The 24,132-nt window shown below is 44.0% G+C and overlaps 1 protein-coding gene across 8 annotated transcripts in view; it reads right to left on the reverse strand.

Annotated features, from left to right (window-relative positions):
- PEX5L (peroxisomal biogenesis factor 5 like) overlaps window positions 1-24,132 on the reverse strand; it is a 263,400-nt gene that overhangs the window by 151,134 nt on the left and 88,134 nt on the right. The window contains exon 1 of one of the 8 annotated variants that reach the window (XM_053312293.1): window positions 23,752-23,793. The exons of 6 other annotated variants lie outside the window; for them this stretch is intronic. The gene's annotated coding sequence lies outside the window, so the exon portion shown is untranslated. Of the gene's footprint in view, window positions 1-22,551; window positions 22,641-23,751; window positions 23,794-24,132 lie in introns of those variants that run through there. One more of the 8 variants, XM_053312292.1, reaches the window with a different exon arrangement.

Genomic DNA, 24,132 nt, shown 5'->3' on the forward strand with positions numbered 1-24,132 from the left:
TTAGTATCTTTGTGTTTTATTATTATTGTTGTGAGTAACTGAAACGACCCATCTGCTTCTTGGTCTAAGACAGGGCTGCTCAGGAGAGGAGAGCTGGTCTTATGGTAGCAGGCATGACTTGTCCCCATAGCTAAGCAGGGTCTGCCCTGGTTGCATCTGAATGGGAGACTTGATGTGTGAGCACTGGAAGATATTCCCCTCAGGGGATGAAGCCGCTCTGGGAAGAGCAGAAGGTTTCAAGTTCCCTCCCTGGCTTCTCCAAGATAGGGCTGAGAGAAATTCCTGCCTGCAACCTTGGAGAAGTCCCTGCCAGTCTGTGAAGACAATACTGAGCTAGATAGACCAATGGTCTGACTCAGTATATGGCAGTTTCCTATGTTCCTATATTCCTAACTTCAGCCCTCCGGCAGATGTTGGCCTACAGCTCCCATAAAACCAGGTTATTGGCCACTGTGGCTGGGGATTATGGGAGTTGTAGTCCAAAAACAGCTGGGGGCCCAAAGTGGAGCAGGCCTGGTCTAGGGAGACGGCTTGTGCATGTGTTTTGCCTTGGTGCTCCCTTCCATTCTCTTGCACAATGGTACCAGCGGTACCAACCAACATGTCTGGCCATCATGTCACCTGCCCCCTCCTCTCCCCTCAAAGCCTCAGCGCAGGAGGAAGTGGTGTAAAATCTGACAGGGCCAACTCTGATTTCATCAAAACAACCTCCTTCCTACCAATCCTGCGAGTAGTTTTACACTTTAATTTTTTTCCATTTTAAAAACACTAATAGTGACAAATGGATTGATCAAATGCACACACATTTGCATGACTTAAAAAAAAAGAAGGTGGATTGTTCACTTAAAACACGGACAAGGGAACAGTAGTGGTGGTTGGGCCAGGTTCTGTGGACACCTCTCATTTATTTTATTTATTTAGCAGATTTATGTACCGCCCCAAACTCACGTCTCTGGGCAGTTTACCATAAAAACACAGATTAGAACATTAAAACATCTGGAAAACATGAGGGATTCAGTTTTGAAGCTCTGAAAAACTGCTTTTTAAGGAAAGCATTCTCCACCCCACTGAATGCTAGTGCCGGAGCCAGTTTGGTGCTTCCTAGAGGAAGAGCCGAACCGGCTCATGCACATCCATAGATATTCCCTTTAGGGGATATAGCCACTCTGGGAAGAGCATCTGCATGCCTGCATGCAGAACACTCCAAGGTCCCTCCTTGGCATCTCCAAGATAGGGCTGGGAGAGACTCCTTGAAGAAACCACTGCCAATCTGTGAAGACAATACTAAGCTAGATGGACCAGTGGTCTGACTCTGTATAAGGCAGCTCCCTAGGCTCCTAGCTTGCACAAGGTGTGTAATTCTGTGGAATGTCTCATGTTTTGCGGGGAACTTTTGTGCAGTAGCACAAGAGTGCAATTTCATGCATCTCTGTGACTTTGCGTGAGGACTTCATTAGGCTGGATCTCAGCGGATATTGTTAAAAATATGTATATGCCACTTTTCAACACAAGTTCTCAAAGTGGATTACATAGCAAAAGTAAAATGGAAGAGGGTTCTCTATCTCAAAAAGTTTCACAATTAAAAAAAAAAAGAACACAAAAGAGACACTAGCAAGAGACACTGCAGAAAGGTTGTGCTGGGCTGAATAGGGACAATTGCTCTCCCCCTGCTAAATATACAAGAGTCACAACTTTCAAAGGTGCCTCTTGTAGGGGTATGCCTTAATCTCCTGCTTAAGAGCTTCCTAAAAACAGCTGATTGGTCCCTGCAAGAAACAGGATGCTGAACTAGAGATGCTGGTCTGATTAGCAGGGCTCTTCTGATTGTCTTATGAAGAATCAGACTGAGATGTCTCCAACATAAAGGATGTCTATTTCATTGTCACAGACTGTATATTCTGGAGGGCCCCCTTCGGCCCCAAGTTCCCCACTTCAGCCTTGATACCCATATGGCAGGACTTCCCTTGAAACAGGTATTTAAATGAAACCTGAAAGAGACTTCAGGTTTCAAGAAATGGCTTCACTTGAAAGAGATATTTAAATGGAACCCTCATGTACAGAAGCTTTATGCCTCTGAATACCAGATCCTGGGAACAAACAGGTAATGGCTTATATCTTCATCCCCTGGTTGTGAGTTTCTAGGAGCACTAACTTGGCTGCTCTCACGACTGGAAAGAGAATGGCCGATGCACTAAATGGATCTCAGTCTGACCCAGCAGGGGAATCCTCATGTTCTTGATTTTGTCTGGAGCTGAGGATTTCAGACTTCCATGACAATATTTCTACGAACAATCATGACTGACAATAGTGAGAAATCTCCCCGTGCATCTTTCCCTCTGCCCTGTTCAAAACAGCAGGGAGTTTTAAACTATAGCCAGTCAGGCATCATCCCCTCCAGCTGTTACTGCTAGTACATAAAATTCTCACATTGCCATCTGTAGATTTTCCCTCCCTTGTGCATATTATCTTTGTACAGCTTAAGAATCATTATCCTAAAACATCATTTTAACAAACGAATGTTCTACCTTTAATGATGTAGCTCTGTTTTATCAACTTAATCCTCCTGCCCTAATTTTTGTTTTTTTAAAAAAAAATCCACAGTATATATAACTAAGAAAACCAAAGCACACACTCACAGCAAATGAAACCGACACTTTTTAATCACTTCCCTGTATTATACGATTACCTTTGCTTATCCATGTTCTCTTTTCCTAATCAGCTTAGGCCATTTTGCTTTTCTGAAATATTTTTGGGTTTTAGCGTTCCCAAAAGGGACGCACGAGGATGAGAATCAATGGAAAGGTTTCTGCTGCAGAGCGATGCTCCTTGTGACACCGCGCATGTGACTGATAGTGTTCGGGTCTGGCTTACCATCATACAAATGAAGGAGAAAAAGTAGCTCATGCATTTAAAGAGCAAAGTGACTCTGCCTTGGGAGTACGAATGAAAGAGCACAGTGAAGTTAGTCGCACAAAATTCTGTGTAAAGTGTAAAACGTGAAGCCCACACTCAGGAGCACTGCTAGCTGCTCAGTAGATCTGGGACCTAGGCCCACAGCCCCGTTATAATTAAACTCTCTCATGCCCTCACAAGATCAATTACATCTGACTCTTCCCCAAAGGGAAACTGGAGGAGACAGGTGATATTCTAGGGGCTGAAGCATCTATTTTCCCCTCCAGCACAGCAATTTAGGGAGGAGACAGTGACGAGAAGTGATCATTGCTGTTGGAGCAGCAATATTAAAGGTGACCAACCACTCACCCACCCCATTTGAGAAGGAAGCAGCTGATGAGATTCGGGGATCTGAATCATGAACTGGGGCCTAAGCCCGATGCATCACCCCCTAATGATGCTGCGGCTCACACTCATAGACTGCCCTCCAGCCCATAACAGTTACAAGTACTGTCACTGGAGGAAACATGGAAGATGTGCATATGTTGTTACTGCTGCTGATGATGAATATTTATAAACCACTTTTCAGCAAAAGTTCTTAAAGCAGTTTACATAGAAGCATAAACGATAAATAAGAGGTCTTTGCTCAATTAGCAGGGGAAATAAAATGGAAATAAAATGAGGATCATTTTAGCAGTCTGGAAATAAAGATAAATCTAGAACAGGGCTGTCAAACTGCCAGCCCATGAGTCGGATGTGGCCCACGGATCTCAGCAGTCGGCCCCCGACAAGCTGCCGCTGCTGTATATCATTCCCTGCCACCGCACTTCTCCCATCACTCCTAACCTGTCGCTCTTTATCCCTCCTGCAAAGCTGCAATTTTTCTCCCCACCACGCCACTCTTTCCTCCCTGCCCCTGCCGCACTTCTCCTTCCCACCACAGTACTCCTTACCCCTTGACCCCACCACAGTGCTTCTTCCCTCACCCCCACCGTGCTTGGAAGCAGCGGCAGTCCAAGGCCTTGGCGACTGTCACCCAGAAGGAGAAGTGGAGGCTTGCTTAGTTCTTCACTAGGGCTAGCTGAGGCAGACCTTGGGCAGTGGAGAGGGAGAGCTGGTGAGCTGACTAGCTCAGAACTTCTCTTTTTAAAAACCAACCTCCCCCTGAGCATATTCTGGTGTAAAAGGTAGTGCATTCAGCCAATTTTGTACACCTTTGTGCATAGTCCAGAACCTGCTGTTGGTATAGAATGTGGCAGCCAGGTTGGTCTCTGAGTCATCTTGGAGAGACCATATTAACCCCCTGTATTGAAAGAGCTACACTAGCTGCCAATAAGTTTCCGGGTCAAAATACAAGGTGTTGGTCATAACCTATAAAGCCCTAAACAGCTTAGGCCCTGGGTATTTAAGAGAATGTCTTCTTCATCATGATTCCCACCACTCATTAAGATCATCTGGAGAGGTTCGTATACAGTTGCCACTGGCTCATCTGGTGGCTACTCAGGGATGGGCCTTCTCCATTGCTGCCTCAAGGCTCTGGAATGAGCTCCCTGTTGAAACAAGAGCTTCCCCATCTCTGACAACTTTTTAAAAGTCAATCAAGACACATCTGTTCACCCAGGCTTTTAATCAGATTTATAGTTTTAATAGTTTTAACTTGTTTTAAATTTTAAACTGTTTTTATGTTTAAAATTTGTTTTAATTGTGTTTTTATTGTAAACCGCCCAGACACATACAATTTGGACAGTATAGAAATTCGTTAAATAAAATAATTTAAAAAAAAAATTTAAGTGGCAGGATGGTCCATGCAAAATTTGGTAGCTGCAGGTCATGATGATGTTCAGAATTTCTTTTTTAAAAAATCAACCTTTCCCTGAACATATTCTAGTGTAAAAAGAAGAGAGAGGGAGGAAGAATGGAAAGAGTGAGAGAAAAAGGGTGGAGAAGGGGAAAGACAGAAGACACAGGGCAGGTACAAGAAGGCAGTGCAAGGTGCGTGCGGCCCCCTGGAGATGCATTGGGATCAAATCTGGCCTACCACGTGATTTGAGTTTGACACCCCTGATCTGGAACAAGGTTGGGCAAAGAATTCATGGATCATGCATGTGATCTACATACCAATTTTCCCCAAGTGGCCACCCCAGCTAGCCCTTGCCCAATGAGGGGGTTCCTGCTCACGGAAGTCCTGCAACAGTAATACGCTTCAGTTCTCCTCTACTTTCTAGACCAAAAAGTAGCTCTTTGGTCAGAGGAGGCCAAGAAAGAGGCATTCTGGGAAAGGATGGGAACCCAGTTCAGGTAATGTTTGCTTTTTCAAACACTTCAAGAATAGGGATGTGGAGCCCTCTTTAAAGAAGAGTCAGCAGGGACGGATTATGACATGCTGAGGCCCTAAGCTACATCAAGCTTAACAGGTCCCATAGCATTACACAAAAATTATTAATCTAACAACAACGAGAATAGAAATAATAAAGCTTTATTTTAATTTGGCAAAGGTGCAACGACAAACTAATAATATTACAATAAGCCTATTTGCATTTTTAAAAACTTTAAATGAAAATACATTATATAAAACTTGAAATGTGGTCCTTTTTTATATTCAGAGGCTCCCCATAATGTGAGGCCCTAAGCCGTAGCTTATTTAGCTTGTGGCTAAATCCGGCCCTGAGAGTCAGTCTCCCTGCTCTTTCCTCACTGTGACTCTTCTCTCAGTGAAACCGCTCAGGTTTGCCAAAGAGTGTATACAGAGGTGCACATAGGTAATTTTGGAGCCTGGACCTAAAGGCTTTTGGAGGCTCCCCCCTACCCACCCACACAATATTTTTAACAATATTTTAAAATTCTTGTAATGTTTTGACTTTTTGCTGACATTTATTTTAACCAATGTTTTAATTTCTCTGTTGTCATTTATTTGTTTTAACTAATGTTTTAACTTTTCTGTTGTCATTTTTTGTTGTAAACTGCCCAGAGACGTAAGTTTTGGGCGGTATAAAAATATGTTAAAGAAATAAACAAACATATTTTGAACGTCACCACACCACCCGGAACAGACTAAAAAGGATTTGGGGGGCTCCAGGGGGTGTGGAGGCCCTGGACTTTGGCCCTGAAGTTCAGGGGTAAGAGCGCCTCTGAGTGTATAGTCTGGGAACTACAGCTTTCTTATGACTGGACTTCTAGAATATCAGGTTCTCTCACTTGCATCTTAGCTTATTAGGTATACGCTTAAAATATGGAAAGTGTGATACGGTTTTAAGAGGAGGCCTTTCTCTTGGCTGCAGGGACACAGAGTCCTCTCTCTGTTTTCATTTCGCCAGGAAATGGCATACACGGTCAGTCAGGAATCTCAGCATTCTAACCCAGCCTTGGCCTACATTCTGTGGCCTTTGTCAGCAGCGCATTAGTGAAGTTCTTTGTAGAGACTGAGTGCTCCGCAAGAGATTAAAGTTCACCATGGAAGTGCAACACAGCTATATATTTTTAAGTGTCAGACCGCTGCCTTCACATTTCCCTCCCAAGGTGATCTCCGGCTCTTTCCTGTTCTTCAGTGGCTTTGGAAACTAATTGGGTCTCTTGGCACACAGCCGCTTTGACTCTGCTGCCTTCTTGCTCATTATCAATTCTGCAGGTGCTTTTTAAAGCACGCTCAGGTGTTCTGGGGAGCAAACCACCTGGGGATCCACACTTTCCATTGGAAGGACCTTACATCTTGCTAGCACTTGACTCTTCTGGAGTCATTCCAAATTTACCAAGCTGGCGAATCTCACAGGGCTATTGGTGGAGCAAAGAAGCTTTCTTTGTAAAAGAAAATCAATTCCCTTATAGCAGAAAGGGGCAAGGATAAAGCCAAAGGTCCATCTATTCTAGCTTCCCACAGAGGCTAACCAGATGCCTCCAGGAAGCCTCAACAGGGCATGAAAGCAATAGCACGCCCTTGGTATTGCTGCCCAGCAACTGGTATGCAGCGTTATCCTGCTACTGAACATGGGCACTCCATATAGCCACAGAACCTGATAGACATATTTTCCATAAAAGGAAGAACTGGAATGGTTTCAGGAAGCACTTTTGAACCCACAGCTGCCAGGAATCCATATTCTACACTGCAGGGACCCAACTAAACCACAGAACAAAACAACCACAACTATGAGTTACATACCACTTTTCAACAGAAAGTGTACAAAGTGGCTTACATGGAGAAGGAAGAGGAGGAGGAGGAGGAAGAAGACATTTAAGAGAGGGCTCAATTCATCCAAAGAGTATCAATGTAAATCCCATTGGTCTCATCAGGAGAGAATAAACAACCTATTCATCTTTCCCACTGGACTCAACAGGTGTATAAAGGGATTAGCTTTGCCAGGAAGCCAAAGCAGCGGAACTCATGTCTCCAAATCGTCTTACGTGTCACTGACAGCAGAGGCTGAAAGAAGAAGTGGGGAACAGGAAGGGAAGAGAATTGGAGGAAATCCTTCCCACCTTCCACTGCCTGCAGGCATAAAAGGGAGGAAGCTTAGTCTGGAGGAGGAGGATGACAGTCATGATGAGGATCACAACATGATTGACTCTACATATGATAGTTGTGTTATGCCTAGAGTACAGGGCTAATGATGAGATTTAAAGGCTAACATCTCCATTAAGGGGTGATATCTCCCTGGGAGTGGTTGAATTTCTGAGGCCAGAGGAACTCTTCCCCTTTACAACTTTGTTTGGATCATGGCCTGTGACTGACATTCCTAAATGGCTAGCTAATCATCTCAGTTTGACTTTTCATGTGCATAATGTTGCAACAGGGTACCAGTTCCGGTAGTGCAGGGAGCCCTGCATATATGTGCCTAACACAATACAATGTGAACTGTTTACACAGGACTAGTTGCATGGTTCCGTGGAAATTCGGGTAGGGGGTGCTGAGTTCTCCATTTTATTTCCCAACAAAGTGATGCTAAAAATACTGTTTTACAAAAAACCAACAAAAATTGGGGAGGGGAAGAATCCTGGATTCTGTCTAGTTTTGTCCTTTTTTAAATTTCAAAGCAGTTCCTCAAACAGCCTGCGGACCCTCTGCTCAGCTGTCCCCATAATGCAAACAGAATTCCCTTTTAAGTGCCAGAAATTTATATCAGTCAAAATGTTCAATGAAGAGCAAAGCAGGCTGTGCAGTTTTAATTACTGACTTCTGAATTCGGCTCCCTGGGTGCATCTGAGTTTCTGTCGCCTGACACAAACTTGCAGTCAACGAGCATGAAAACAGGGGTGTGGGCAAAAGTATCTCATTCCCATTGCCAGAAGAAAGTCTCAACAGAAAGGCTTGCCAGAAGCATTCTTGTAACAGACCCTGCCATGATTTTGGTTTTTTGGTTTTTTGGAATTCCAAGCTAGGTTTTGCAAGTCCAAGCTAGGTTATGAAAAGATGATAACCTGGTTCACGAAATCATTTGAATCTGGGTTTAATGTGGGTGACCAACTTTAGCATGACTGTGTGAACCCACAGCAAGGTGGTTGTTTTATTGCTGCTTCCCTCACAAACACAAAGTAATCTTATATAGATTTAACTTAAGAGTTTATTCAGAAATAACTCCATTTTCATCTTCTTGCCCTCCCTTTTCCTTTCTGACTTCACTCCCCACACTCTCTACAGGATCCCCCTTGGGACAAACTTCTAAACAACAAAACATAAAAGATACTGGAAAAAATACAACTCTCTCCTTGGAGAGGAGAGCTGGTCTTGTGGTAGGAAGCATGGCGTGTCCCTGAAGCTAAGCAGGGTCTGCCCTGGTTGCATATGGATGGGAAACTAGAAGTGTGAGCACTGTAAGTTATTCCCCTTAGGGGATGGAGCCACTCTGGGAAGAGCAGAAGGTTTCAAGTTCCCTCCCTGGCTTCTCCAAGATAGGGCTGAGAGAGATTCCTGCCTGCAACCTTGGAGAAGCCACTGCCAGTCTGTGAAGACAATACTGAGCTAGATAGACCAATGATCTGACTCAGTATATGGCAGCTTCCTATGTTTCTAATGGTTTATGGCCAAAGATGAATGTGAGATTTATTCCTTTGCTTGGGTTCATACCGTCAGGCTAATATTGATAACCCACATTAAATTTAAATTCCAACAATTGTGTGAAACAGGCCAATATAAAAAAACAAATGCAGTGCACATTTCTCCTGATCTTGAATACATTACTTGCCATTCAGTTCCATTAAAAACCACTGCGATCGTTCTATTAGGATTTCTTCTTCTGGGAAGTTGAGGCAGGATGTCGGCTGATCCCAGGTTTAGGGCACTACATCCACAAAATGAGAGCAAATTCTACCTCTGAAACTCTGTACTCTTCTATATTTGAAAGGCACCGGCCTCCACTGCTGTAACATGAAGGCCGGCTTTGCACATAATGCGGCAAGTATGGTTGCCAGGAATAGTCACTTCCCATAGCACATGCAGGAGCCTGACTTCCAGTGCTGTGAGGGCTATACTGATATAGGGCGTGTCATCCAAATCTACCGATGTTAGCATATTCTACCTTACTTATGGTTCCGAACCCAATATCTGTGTAGTAGTGTTGGACCAGGACTGGAGAGACCTGAGTTGAAATCGCTGTTCAGCCATGACATTTGCTGGGCGATTCTAGGGCCAGTCACTGATCTCCCAGCCTAAGCTACCTCACAGGGTTGTTGTGGGGAGAAACTTAACATTGCTTTGCTGGGCTCCTTGGACGAAGAGCAGGATATAAATGTATGTATGTAGATATGTATGTATAAATACATAAATAAATCTAGGGTAGAAAATGGCCAGAGATACTGCCAAAGTCTGCAGAAGACTTGAAAATCACCACCCCACTGCTGGGTGCATGAAACATTGTTCAGCACATACAATATTGGCCTGGATATCAGCCATTAAAATGTATCTGCATTACTAGCCCTCCTGAAGATCTCTGGTTCCCACCCACCTCACTTAGGGCATAAAAGATTGTTCATCAGTGGTAGGAAGCACGCAGAAGGTCCCAGGAATATCTCCTATTTAAGAAGGATTTTAGCTAGCAGATTGGGGAAAGACTTCTCCCTGAGACCTTGGAGAGCCAATGCTAGTAAAAGCAAGCGTTTTCCACATGATCATCTGGGGGTGGTTTGGTGGAGGGACAAACCTCTACCCTGATCCCCTCCATTTAACTCTGCTAACTCACCCGCCACACAATGAAGGTGTCACAAGCCTGCCAACTTAGATTAACCGCTCATAAATTTACGACACCGTAGCCAGTTGTAAGTGCGTCTCAGATTTCAGCTTTACTGATAAACAATAGGTCTAAACACACAGTCAGTCCCAGAACACAGAAGCAAATAATCCATAAACAAAAATTCCAATCAAACTCCAATAAACCAGACCTTCTAGCAAAGGTTCAGAGGTCCAGATTCCAGGGTCACAATGAGGCGCTTCACAAGACCCATGTGAAGGACTAGATGGGGTCTGGAGGGGAGAGCGGGCTTAGTCCGCTTTCCCCGCACACAAGCAGTCACTCGTTGTTGGGCGGCTGGATCGGCCACGTAGATGAGCAGCTGCTCCGGTCGGGTGTTCCTGCGCCTGGCCATGGCTCCACTGGGGAGCTCCACGGGTTGGGGGAAGGAGGGTGCTGCTGTGCAGTACCCCAGCTCCCCGAACCCCAGGAAGGCACCACATGAGTGTGAGGTGCCTTCTTGGGGTCGCCCACCCCTAGTGTGTCAGCCACGGCTGCAGGCAGCCACGGCTGACACGCGGTCAAAAGGAAAAGGTTAACAAGCAAGGTTAGTGTTCGCTCCGCTAACCTCGTTTAGGGGCAGGGGTTTATAGGCAGGCTAGCTGCCAGAGAGCCTGGCGAGCCCGGTGGTTCTCACGGCCATGCGAAAGCGGGCTGGGCTGCATTAGCCCGCTTCCGCACGGTCGTGTGAATAGCTTCAATATCTCAGACACAAGTCACGAAGGCTGATCAGACACGTCGTCTCCAGCGGTCCGCTCAGGGCACAAACTGCAGAATTTATAGCCAACAGTCAGGTGCACACAATCGCCGCTCCACCCCTAGCAGCTGCCACAAATTCAGTCAGTCTCTCGCTGCCTTCTTGCTGATAGCCAGCTGTTTCTCCTTAACTCCAAAACCTGCCATTGACGCTTCTCTCACCTACGTTCTCTGGGGGACAATAATTGCTCGACCTCCTGCTCAGACTCCGACCCTTCCCTCCAAAGACCAGTCTGCCCCATTGGCTCCTCCCACACCAACTGCTCACCCTGGCCTATTTCATATGCCTTCTCGCTCGGATCACAGACCTGACCCTCCTCAGACATCTTCCTGCTTCCCAGTAAGTCCACTGCCCCCCTCCTCTTCAGAGTCCTCAAGTAGGGGCATGACAGCAGGCAGCAGTGGGCTCCATCTTTGAAAAATGGAACTGGGTCATTAAGAATCAAAGGATGTATCCCATAATGCATTGTGCTCCCAGTAGAGAGGCAGCCCTCAGTACAGCAACAGCTCTCTTCTCCTTGGTCCCTCTAGCTGCAGAACTCTATGACAAACATGGCTTCTAGCTGCCGAGCACAGCTTTAACCAGTTAATTTAACAGCGATCAAACTCAAGAGGTGGGGCAACTGCTATTTTCGTCCTATCTTGGTAAAAATCTGGATAAAGAAGTTGGGCTACCTACATTTGAGTGGGTTGAGTTGAAAGGCTTCCTGTGAGTTCTCACAAGCACCAATAGCGGGGTTTTCTACCTCGTACCTTTATGTTGTGGATTGTGAGAATGAGCCCAACATTGGACTAGATGGACCAATGGCCTGACACAGTTTCATATATTGATATCTGCCTGCCACAATATGAATCAGGACATTTGAGAGGACACAACTTGGCAGTGAGGGATTTGAGAACATCCAGTTGAATGATGCTAATGAGTTCCTGGAGTCACACTCTGAAGAGCTCAAAGAACAAGACCTGGAGGCACTGATCAAATCATCCAGTGATTAGGAAGAAGGTGAGGAAGAAGAGGAGGACTGCAGGGACACAGTGAAGCTGACCCTTGAAAAGCTGAACAGCTTCCACAAGCATGCCTCAGAGCTGGCAGACAAGGCAGTGGAGATGGACCCCTTCATGGAGCACAACCTGACATTCAGACAAAGACGGAATAAACTGATTGTCCCTATGCAGAGGTCCAAAAAGACCTGAGGAAGATAGCACAGCCCATCCTCCCGAGCCAGGCATTTCTGGCACTCCAGAGAGGAGCCGCACTTCAGGAGCAGCTGTCAATCACCTGCAGCTGTGAACATCAGAGGAGGAGGGTCCCCACTTCTCCATAACCCCCACCTCCGAGTCTTCCCACCCCACCTCACCTGCCATATCCCCCTGATCCACAGCTCCCTTCCCCCGGATACCACCACATCCCTCCTACCCCTCTTCCTCCTCATCCTGACCACCTGGATAGCAGTTAGGTAGAAGAGACTCTGCATTCTCAGCCTTATTAATTTTTATTTTACAGATTTTTATTCATTTTTAATGGTTTCAATTTTTCCCTATTTCCCGAGGTTCATTCTCTTCCTTCTGATTTTTAGTCATTTTTACAGATTTTTAATGATTTTAGTAGTTTCAATTTCCCCCCTTTTCCCTGGAATTCAATCACAACTGTGGTTTCCCTACCCGCCCCGCAACCCATTCCCATAGACTCTTAGTCTTACTAACCACAGGTTTGCCAACTGCAAAGTTTTCCTTGCACAGAATCCTTGCAGTTGGCATGGGATGATGGAATTCTGTGAATGTGAAAAGCTGCCATTCCTCTGCACAAAACAAGTTGATTCATCTGCACAAAACAAGTTGTTAACACAGTTATTTACTTCACATCTCTTATCCTCCAAGGCCAACATAGCAATTACTCTGTCTCCATCCATTCTCAGTCAGATGGAGCCTTCTCACACCCCAAACCTCATGCTAGACAGGTATTTTCCTCAATGACTTCCTTAATTGATGCTGGTTGCTCATTCTGCCTAACCTTCTGCTCTGTAAACCATTTGTCACTTTGATTAATATTCAAAAGGGCACTCTCCAGAACCACATCTAATGATCTAAGATCAGCCTGTCTGCTTAGGGAGATCACAATACAGCCAAGATCAATGGTTCTAGGAACCTGTCATTGTATGGAGAGGAAAACAAATGTCTTCCAATGAAAGAAGCAAATCTTGGGCTTGCCCTATACATGTGGATCGTACAACTATTCTAAACATGAAAGCAATAAGCTGGTTTACATCAATGGCCTCTTCTGATGGGTCTACCATAATCAAAACAGTTTTTTTCTTTTTGTGTTAAACCAGGACTAAAACTTGGGCCCAACACATTCAAAAATTGAACCTTAAGTCATCTCTGGAGGAGGATTTCCCTGATTTCTCCAGTTCAATCAACCACCTAGAGCCTCGGAGTAAGGCAGTATATACATTAACTAAATAAATAAGTCAGCACATAATATTCTCTCTCTCTCTCTCTCTCTCTCTCTCTCTCTCATACACACACACACACACACACACACACACACAATGCCCCCTGCCTCCACAACCTCTCTTCTTCCGTAGCTTATTAAACAACACTGAAACTAGTTATTCATTACTAAGCACATAAATATGCACCATAAATATGAAAGGGAAAAGAAGTGTATTTTACAATTCTACTATATTTTATTACAAAGTATAATAAAATCAAGGCAATACTTCAACAAATCTGCCTATGACTCACCAGATTTTATGCCACAATTGGTCCCAAGACTGAGGCCAATGTAAATTACTGTAGAGTTCATAGGTTTAACAATGTGGGATCTAGAAAGTCAAGGATTGCAGGGAAAACTAGGATGCACTTCAGAAATAGGAGAGATGATCATGATCTTCCTAACTCATCTTCTTGGGAGCCCAAGTTTTCAGCTATAACCTGATAAATAAATGCTGTTGGATGCAAAAGCTCAAACCCTCCAGTTTGAAGCAACAACAGATGTGCATAAATCAAGTGAAAAATGTCAGAGTTCTTAAAGAATGCAAAATACATTTCCACTGTATTTGGAATCTACTGGTTCTATAGCTCCCATTCCTTTATAGTACAAATGGTGTCATTTCTTTTGAAGCCTGTGCTCTAATTGCCTGTCTTCTTTAATCTTAATGAAATTAATTAATTTGAGCTTGCCTGCCACATCACATACACACATAAGATAAGCATTCTTTTATGGCAGGAGTAGCACATTCTGCAGGTGGGCAAACAAGAGATCATGGTCAACTGATGGACCACTGGTCAAGTTCTGTTGGATCATCGGGTGCCTGCCGGTGATTCTCTGCCAAGGAGATTTTCCCCTCCCACCACTCGGGCTCTTGTGAAGGAGATTCTTTGCTGGTGATTCTCTGCCAAGGAGATTCGCCCCGCCTGCCACTTGGGCTCTTGTGAAGGAGGGAATCATCTCCTTCTGAGTCCCATTTACTGTTTCCGCCACGTGGGATCGGCAGCAGCCAATGGGACTCTTGGAGGGAGACAATTCCCTCCTTCACAAGAGCCCAAATGGCAGGCGGGGGAGAGGCGGAGGGAGTGGGGAAGGAAAGAAGCAATTGTTTGGGAGCTCAGCCAGCCCAGGCAAGGAGTGTGGCGGGGGGGAAGGCGGCAGTGAGGGGAGAGCAGCAGTAAGGGATCACTGCATGGGGAGCTTGGGGGGGTGTATGCGCACATGTGCAGCCGCATGCTTAAGAGGGAATGGGGCTCCCAAGAAGATCCCACCCCTGCTTCCTGACTGACTATAGAGTGAGGTTTAAAGGTGAGCTTCCTCAAAGAAACTGCACACTAAAACAGAAAAAGTACAGATTCTTCCTGAAGAAAGAGTATTGTAAAATGCCTGGAACGTAAGTCTGTTGTCCTCTGAAAAACTGATTAACGGGGTGTGTGTGTGTGTATTTTCTTACTCCTGTGTGTTTTCATGCTCTTGTTTTGTGAAGTTTAGACAAAAGGGGACTCAGAAATTTTAGCAATGAAACTGATGTTTCACATGTCATGAGAAGGCTAATAATCAAGGCAACTTATTTTTGCGTACGTTGCTCTCATTTTCCATCCAAGAGTCTATCTCTTGGCATCAGTTCCTTCACTTCTGCAATTTAACTATGGTTCAGGTCCACCAACTATCTCAAATGCTCACTGTATACTTGGGTTTAGTATGGAATGCTATGCTGAAACTACTGATATAAGTTCTATTAGACAAACTTCCCAATGGTCTGGGGAAATACGGAGGGGAGAGTGGGACTGTCCCTGCCCCAAAGCCAATTTACTTCTCTGGCCATGCCCCCCACCCCCCGATGGCCATGTACTGACTGCATGAAAAAGAGCACTACACTTATACAGCTTACATACATAGACACATCACACAACGGAGGTTCGTGGTCAGACAGAACGTTGAAGCACATACAGGTGTGCACATATAGGTGCCCCTTTTAATGAGTTCAGCCTAACAGACTAACATCAGGAATGTGGCCACAAGGGCATTGGTGGTAGGTAGCCAGCTCCATTCTGGAGACTGGTATGTTTACCAGTGCTGGAGTCCGGCAAAGATATCCCACAGCAGAACCACACTGATATGGAACCAAATATAGCTCATTGCACCAGAACAGGACCATGGACAGATCACTGCGTAACAGCAGGCTGGATACAAGGCATTTCTAGGCAAGAAGTTAAGATGCTGAAACAGTAATGGTCTGGAACTTTCTGCAGGCTTAAATAGTCTCGCTCTCAGATTGATAATTCCAGCTCTGCCCCATTGGTAGAAACTGTTGGTGCTTAATGGGGCTGTGTGCCCTGTTTCTCAAACACCGATTAAAATTATGGTGGATTGTAAAGGTGACGAGTATATTTGTTGTTCCAGCATTTTACTTTGCTATATATTTTACACATTATGATGTCAGAAAGGTATTCAGTGATTGAACTGGTATATATGAAGGATTGCTGCAATTTCCTTGTATAGTCTCATTTTATGTGCTGTATGAGTATTTTATTTGTCATTCATGTTTTAATTGTAATGGTCTTTGGCTATAAACAGTACATCACTGCTACTATTCCTACCAGTGGCTCACATATTCTTCAGTGCAATGGGGGCAGAGAGGCACCGCTCTGCTGTGTGGCTCTAAAAACATGTCCACGCTGCTGCAGAGGTGGGCCATTTCTATTGGGAATAATGGAAGTAGGGTCACAACTGTGATTGTGCAACACTTCTTGGAATGGGACAGCCCACCTCCACAACTTGTGGTAGCAAGCATGAATTGCTCTCTTTGCTAAGCAGGGTCTGCCCTGATTTGCATTTGAATGGGAGACTACTTATGAGCACTGTACGATATTCCCCTTAGGAGATGGGGCTGCTCTGGGAAGAGTATCAGCATGCTTGCATGCAGAAGGTTCCAAGTTCCCTTCCTGCATCTCCAGATAGGGCCGAGAGAGACTCCTGCTTGCAACCTTGGAGAAGCCGCTGCCAGTCTGTGTAGATAATATTGAACTAGATGGACCAAGGGTCTGACGAAGTCAGTCTCCTTGACAGTTTTTATGAAAAAATAAAGACATGGCTCTTCACTCAGGCTTTTGAATGAAAGTATTGTTTTTGCTGCTGCTGCTTTGTATGTTATGTATTATTGTTTTTAATGGGTTATTAAACTTTTAAATAGAGATATTATTTTTCTATTTATATTATGTACTTTTGTATTTTAATTATGCATTATGTTAATTTTATTGTAAACCACTTTGAGATTATTTTAATTAAAAGTGGTATATCAATCAATCAATCAATTAAATAAGGCAGCTTCCTATGACATGGACACTCTTCATGTCACTGAGCTTTTCCACATAATTTTTTCTTGTTACAGGTTACATCTGTAATATGCAAAACAGAGTCTGGAGATATCTTAAACATGAAGAGATCAGTTTAGCATGAATTTTCATGGACTGGTACACCATCAGATGCATGAGACCTGCTAACCTCAGTTGATATATTTGTCAACTGAAGATAGCAATTCATGCATCTGATGGAGTGGACTCTATTCCATGAACATTTATGCCACAATAAACCTTTATGATGCCTCAATACTCTCTTTAAAATATTTGCTGTAGCAGACTATAATCTGGCTATCCTTCTGGAATTTATCCCCAAGAAAGAGAGTCGTCATGGGGAAAAGGGCAGGAGGCAAAGAACATAACAGGAGCTCCAGCCCTCTGAAGTGTTTGCAGTTTCCATCCCCCGAGTCAACTCTGTCCTCATTCTGATTTCAGAATGTATATGGTGTATCGATGTACCAATGCCATTTCAGCACAACAGATCTCCCTTAGCCAGATAGATGTAATCTTCATTTGTACAATACTCTTAACATTCACTCAGTAAAGCACAACAGCAGGCCATAAATCATAAACCTATGTAAGCTCCTTACAGATCCAGTTCAGATATGGGCATTCTGTGGAAGACCCAATACAAGGAAGTGACACAACCATGACCCCTTCGGGCAACATCTGCCGGGCCCTGCTTCTGATTTATTTGCTTCTTGTTGACTGATAGAGAACAGTTCCCTATGCTGTGTCTACTTGAAAATGATGGTTGTCTCGTCCCAATAATCTATGACAAATGATTCCTCACTGCCCTCTTTGGCCCCGCTGCTATATTTGGAGCCTACCCCGTAAATTACTGGTTGCTAACTAGGCTCCTGGCAAAAGTCTCTCCCACCACAAAAAGTAACAACGATTTCAGTGTGTTAGAGGCAAACCAATGAATTGTTCTAAAAAGAATCAAAGTAATCCCTTGAAAAAGATCTAATTCTAAATGCATTGGGAAGGTCAAATAAAGAGACATAGCAGTGCCAGCAGCTGTCATTCTTTTTTGTGTCATCTTCTGGGTTGCAGCTGCCTTGATTTCCATTTTTGTTGCCCCAGGTACTTTATGCCCTGTGCTACCAGGGCAGCCCCTAGGCAGCAAGAGGGCACCATTGGCTTGGCCTTTGCTTTGCTGCAGCACCACCACCCACAAAAATGGTCAGAGAGATTACTGCAACTCATTAGCCCAGCCAGATCTAATGACTTGGGAGACAAAAGGGGCTAGCTGGACCTTTATTTATTTATTGGATTTATATACTGCCTCAACTCGTGTCTCTAGACAGTTTACATCCTAGAGTTACTATAACAATAACTGTTGCTTCTGGCTTGGTTCCTCAATATGAGCAACTTGGCACCAGAGTAGTCCTATAAACTCCTGTGCTGTTCTGTGCTTGTGGACTGCCAACTTTTGGAAACTGACCATCGACATGACCTTGTCTTCGTACCTGCCTCTGGTCCCCTGATCTGGAGTTTGACTGGTCTGACTTGTACTGCTGTACTTGCCTCTCACCCTTCTATCTAAAATGCTTGCAGACCTGACCACAAAACGCTAAAAGGGAAAACTGCAGCTTAACGAAGCACTGGGTCAGCATCACTGCACAAGCACTCTGGGGGATCGGTGCTTTTCGTGGATCTCCTTTCCCTCTGAAGCCTGTGGGCCCCCAAAAAATATGTCCCTGAAGAGGCATAAAAGGCATAAAAATGGAAGCAGCACAATCCTTAGTCCTGTTCAGGAGTTCTAGAAATAGGTATACAGCATCTCAAAAGTGTGCTTGGAAGCTCTGCACCTGCACTGATACATTCTGAAACCTGGTCCCTGCTCTCCACACTTACAGCATTTATCAAAAGAGATGATACAGCACCCCCACTTTCTATCATGACTGGGCTCTTGATTAGACTGCTTTCTGCGTTCTATCTCCATTAGACTGACAGATCAGAAATGGGAGGAGAAAGGTGAAGAGTCCAGGCATGTGCAATAAGTGCTTGGATGAATGAGGAAAATAGCAAACAATTCACATGATGTCTAGAGGCAGTGGTGCCCCTGCTCTCTTTTATTGGGCTTTAGTTCAAAAGAGAAATACATGGAGAACCCTCTAATATGTAACTTCTCTGCATATCCAAATTTACTAGGAGCTATTGATTGCCTCTCTGTTATTCAGCTTTCTCCCAAGAAAGGAAATATTTTAAGAGCAGAAAGCGATGTGATTATTTTTCTCATGGGTTCTTTTATAGTTCTGATGCCAAGATTTCAAAACAGATACCATTTATTACACCACCCCACAAATCCAACAAGACAGCACTGACAAAGCCTCTTTTCCTTTTACGCATCATCACCAGTAAATGATCTATAGATTGAAAGTATGAGCGACTGGAGTTGATTCCATTCCAATTCATCTTTACTGCAGCAAGGCCAATTTTTCTTCCCAGGCATTTGGAAACAATATGTTGTGTGCAACGTGCATTTTGGTTTGGGCCAAAGGCCCAGAAGAAGAGTTATTTTACTTACGTTATCTCATTCAGTGTTGAATGCTCAGGAACAGGTAATGTTTCCTTTCTTTTTAACGGTACAAATTATAAAAAGTAAAGAGCTAATAAATAAGGAATGCTTATTATTTATTTATTTATTTATCAAATTTTTACACCGCCTCAAACTTTCATCTCTGGGTGGTTAACAATAGCATAAAACAAGTTAAAATAGATACAAAAACTTAAAACAAGTTAACATTAAAAATCACCTACAAATTAAAACCTTAAATTTTTAATTTTAAAAAAAATATTTTAATGGGCCTGATCCATTCCCTGCTGCTCATGCTGAGTACAGCTTTGCACTCAAGAGAGGAGAACTCCACAATCAGCAACTAATTTTAACAGGGGCCAAATTTAGAATTGAGTAAGGTGTGAAGCGCCAGCCATATTGGCTCCACCCACTGACCGACTCAAACATAAGATACAGATAAAGTGTTCACCGAATCCATTGGCATTCAAATAAATGAAGAAGTTAATGCCCAGAAAACCTTCTTGCATATGACACAACTGTCCTTGACCTTTAAAACTGGCTTTGGAAGTTCTCCTATGGGGCCATTCCAAGGGAGATGGAATCAGGCATGCTCCACCTTTTCAATGACTGTAGCCATAAGCAAAAACTTCAAGTTGATATTATATATACTCACTGGCAAAGAACATCTCCTAGTATAGGCCATGATTTTACAAAACTCTTAAATATTATGGATACTGTCTAAAACGTGAAATACGTTGGTAATGGAATCAGAAATTATGTCCAAAAATTCTGATTCCATTACCAAAATATTTTGCATGTTTCTTACACTATCTACAATATTTAAGGGTTTTGTAAAAATATGGTTTTATAATAGGAGATGTTATCTTATAAGTGAGTATATGTAATATCAACTTGAAAATTTGCTTATGGCCATATCATTAAAAAATTGCAACTTGCCTGATTCTGTTGGAATTGACTCAAGGTTGACTCAGCCTTCCATCCTTCCGAGGTCGGTAAAATGAGTACCCAGAAATGTTGGGGGCAATATGCTAAATCATTGTAAACCGCTTAGAGAGCTCCGGCTATAGAGCGGTATATAAATGTAAGTGCTATTGCTATTGCTATTGATATTGCCCTGTGAGTACCCTGACCTTTTGAATGGAGACAGGGATCTATGGGGGAGAGGACCTTCTGGGGTACTGCCTCCTATCCAAACAAATCAGAGAGCCACTTTCATCAGCAACATTTAGGTGTCAGGTGAGAACCTGGTTTTTTATTTTCTTATGTCATAGTGGTTATCGGTTTTTACTACCTGCTGGCTGGCTGACTGTAACAGCTGCTCACTTTATTTAACTGACGATGCTTTTAACTTTGATTGTTTTCTTGGTGTTTAGTTTTGTTGCTTTATTGCTTGTATGTCTCCTTGGCTACGTTTTAGAGAAAAGTGGCTCTTAAATATTTGAAACAAATGAATAAAACCTGAGCTTGGGAGAAAATGGGACAGGGGTCTTAGAGTCTAGGGGCCACCCTGTTTCAGACAGGAAGCCCCCGGGAGACATATTGTTTCTTGGGCTGGGCTACCAGTGATGTATCCCTTTCAAAGGCATCCCATGGATGCATCTGCACAACAGCAAACAACATTTTTGCTTTAAAATGTTATGCCGCTTGGCAGCTGCCATAGCAAATAGGGCTAGCTCGATAGCTGTTGCTTTGCCTTTGGCAGTCAAAAGGCATCTTTTTTTTCTGTTGTATCGTTTAGTACAGACTTCTACTTAATAACTGAGCCAAAAGTTTGTTCTTTACTTTGCTACAAAGTTGGCAAGACCTTTCATAGTAAGGTAGGACTTTAGTTCTCTCCTTTCCATAGATACATGATTTGTCCTCTGCCATTACTGAAGGGCAGCCAATGAGAGTGCTTCTTTGGCTCAAATGTGGCACCCTCATGTTAGGCTAAAGGACATTCCCAGCACCTATCCACATAATTGTGTCCTGCCTAGATTTCCCCCATGTGAACTGTTCTTGGGTTTGAGCTCAGGTAGACAAAAAACTGAAGGCCAACGTTCATGTTACACTGGGGCTGCCATTATGAAGTTGGCTTAAAAGCAGGGTTGACTAGAAGTGTCCCTTTTTTGTGTCATGAGGGGAGGGTCTAATTCCGCTTGGGAGGTGGGACTACGACATCTGGAATTGGATACTTCCTCCTCCACCACGTCATTTTCCTGCCCTTCCTCAAGCAGCTATCTGGCTCCAAAGTAGCAATTTGAAACTTAAATTTTTAAGTAGGCCCTTTAGACTTGAGAGGGCAAGAATACTTCAAGAATTCAAGAATACTTGAAATCTGTTGTTTCTACATATCAGTGCCACTTAAAAAATGTACCCATGATCTATTCTACAAAATTCATACCTCTTTGGAAGCTAGATACATATTCTGATTTTCAAAAGTGAATGGGTATTTTAGTTTTAACTTGATGCAAGTTTATAAGAGCAGATCACAATGTAGCTTTGACGAAGCAGGGTGGGGGGGGATAATTGCTGACTTAATGGTTTTACAAATCTGTACCCCTTTGCAGAGGCAGAAATCACTTGCAGGAGTTGGTGGGCATCTCATTCTACGGCAAGCTTAAAAGAACAGGCCACATACACATGATTTATGTATGAGCATGACAGAAAACAAAGCTTTTGTTACAAGCATAGGCAGGGGTCAATAGAAAGAAGCAAGAAGCAGGCAGGCAGCCAACACAAAGAAGGGAGTGAGGTGAGAGGCAGCTTGTAATTCCTACCCTGAAAAATGGAAACCATTTGTGTTTGCTCTTCCATTTTCTTGTCACACTGCCAGGTCACTACACTACTCAGCTGGCATGGAGGATGAGGAAGAGAAGCCGCAGGAGCAGGGTCCCCATCAGAGAATGGGGACAGCCAATGACAAGCAACATGTCATTGGGCATAAGAACACAAGAACATAAGAACAGCCCTGCTGGATCAGGCTCAAGGCCCATCTAGTCCAGCATCCTGTTTCTCACAGTGGCCCACCAGATGCCACTGGAAGCCACAGGCAGGAGTTGAGGACGTGCCCTCTCTCCTGCCATTGCTCCCCTGCAACTGCTACTCAGAGGCACACCCTTGAGGCTGGAGGTGGCCCACAGCCCTCTGACTAGTAGCCATTGATAGACCTCTCCTCCATGAAGTCATCCAAACCCCTCTTCAAGCCATCCAGGTTGTTGGCCATTCTACTACTTCTCCCACAGGGTAACAACAGGGGGCAGTACGTTGAACCACTGTTATTATAAATCAAATAAATAAATAAATAATACAAACCTGGCTTACAAGTAGGGTCAAACCATGGTTTACTCTCCAGCGTAACAACAGGGGACAGTAGTGCTTCCTTCTAGCACCGCAGAATGGAACTGCAAGATACCCACTTAACGTTAGGCTCAATCTCTGCTGCCCCTGAAAGGTGCCCCAAATCAGCTGCCTAGACCAGCCTACTATCTCTTGCTTCATAATAAGGTTGGTTCTTATTGTCGTACTGTTATTATACAAACCTGGCTTACAAGCAGGGTCAAACCGTGGTTTACTCTCCTGTTTGTGACCTACCTGTGGTTTGAATGAACCACAGCCCTCTGCATTCAAATACAAAGTGAAACTGCAGATTGTTTTTTTTTTAAACCATAACAACCACAGAAACCTCTAGCTTTCTTTCCTGCACACACAGAGGAGGGGGAAAGGGAAGGGAGGAGCACACAAATCCCCAACTCCAGCTAGTGCATTTTCATGGTTTGTTGTGATGTTTGAATGTCACCAAAGTCTGCTCTGGACTGGGAGAGCACATTTGTCATAATTTCCAAGGAGGAGGGAAGGGGGGTGGGAACGCTGAATAGCAACAAATGAATTTATGCATTTCATTTCATTTCATGCTGTAAATGATTTTACTGCATTTATAGCCTGCCATTCTATCACAGAAATTCAACGTAGCTAAACAATAATCCAATACAATAAAATGGCAATATTCCTCAATTAATCTCAATCAAATTATAATAATCAGAAACGGGGGGGGAGGGGAAGGAGCAGCAGTTATAAATTTGCCATTAAAGAAACAGCATCTCAAAAAGCCCATTGGAATTTTTAAAAAAAGCATTCCCAAAATGTCTTTCCCTGAAGGACAAGCAGCAATAGGACCAGGCAGACCAGCAGTGGTGATGCAGGCGCCAACCAGGGGGGCCGCAGGAGGCACCTTTAACTGTAAATCAGTAGGTACTTACCTCTCCTCCCACTGCACCTGAAAGCTGATCAGAGCAGCGGCACGGAGCCCAGCACCCACTGCAGCGGAGGATTGGCTCCACTACTCAGCTGGCAGAGGCCATTTGTGTGGCCAGTAAGTGGCCTCCATGCATGTGGAGGTGCAGGATGAGAGGTCAGCCCCTACTAATTTACAATTAAAGGTGCCTCTCAGGAGGGCGTTCCAAATTCTGGGCTCCATCTCAGATGAGGCCTTATCTCTTGTGCCACCCACCGTACCTTCAACAGCAGGGGGACTTGAAGCAGAGCCTCAGATATAGATCTCAGTGATCCAGCAGGTTCATATGGGAGGAGGGGATGCTGAGTTATTCTGGTCCTAAACCATTTAGCATGCACAAGCGGATGCTGAAATCACAATAGGCCTCTGTTGCGTCTCTCCTATCAAAGAGCAACTTGTAAGGAGTGGCTGAGGCACTGCTGACAACACCTTACTCTTTACTTTATCTAGTTACCCACCCACTCCCTCCAGCTGTCATATTTTGTTGTTTTTAATTTTATGACTCCATATTCACCTACCTCTTGCTTGGGCGTTCAGAATATTAAACCTATAATTCTAACTTTTCTTCTTTTTCTGAAACAACACTTTTTGCATGGAAAGCA

The sequence above is a fragment of the Hemicordylus capensis genome, chromosome 3 (genome assembly GCF_027244095.1).
Source record: "Hemicordylus capensis ecotype Gifberg chromosome 3, rHemCap1.1.pri, whole genome shotgun sequence".
Lineage (NCBI taxonomy): Eukaryota > Metazoa > Chordata > Lepidosauria > Squamata > Cordylidae > Hemicordylus > Hemicordylus capensis.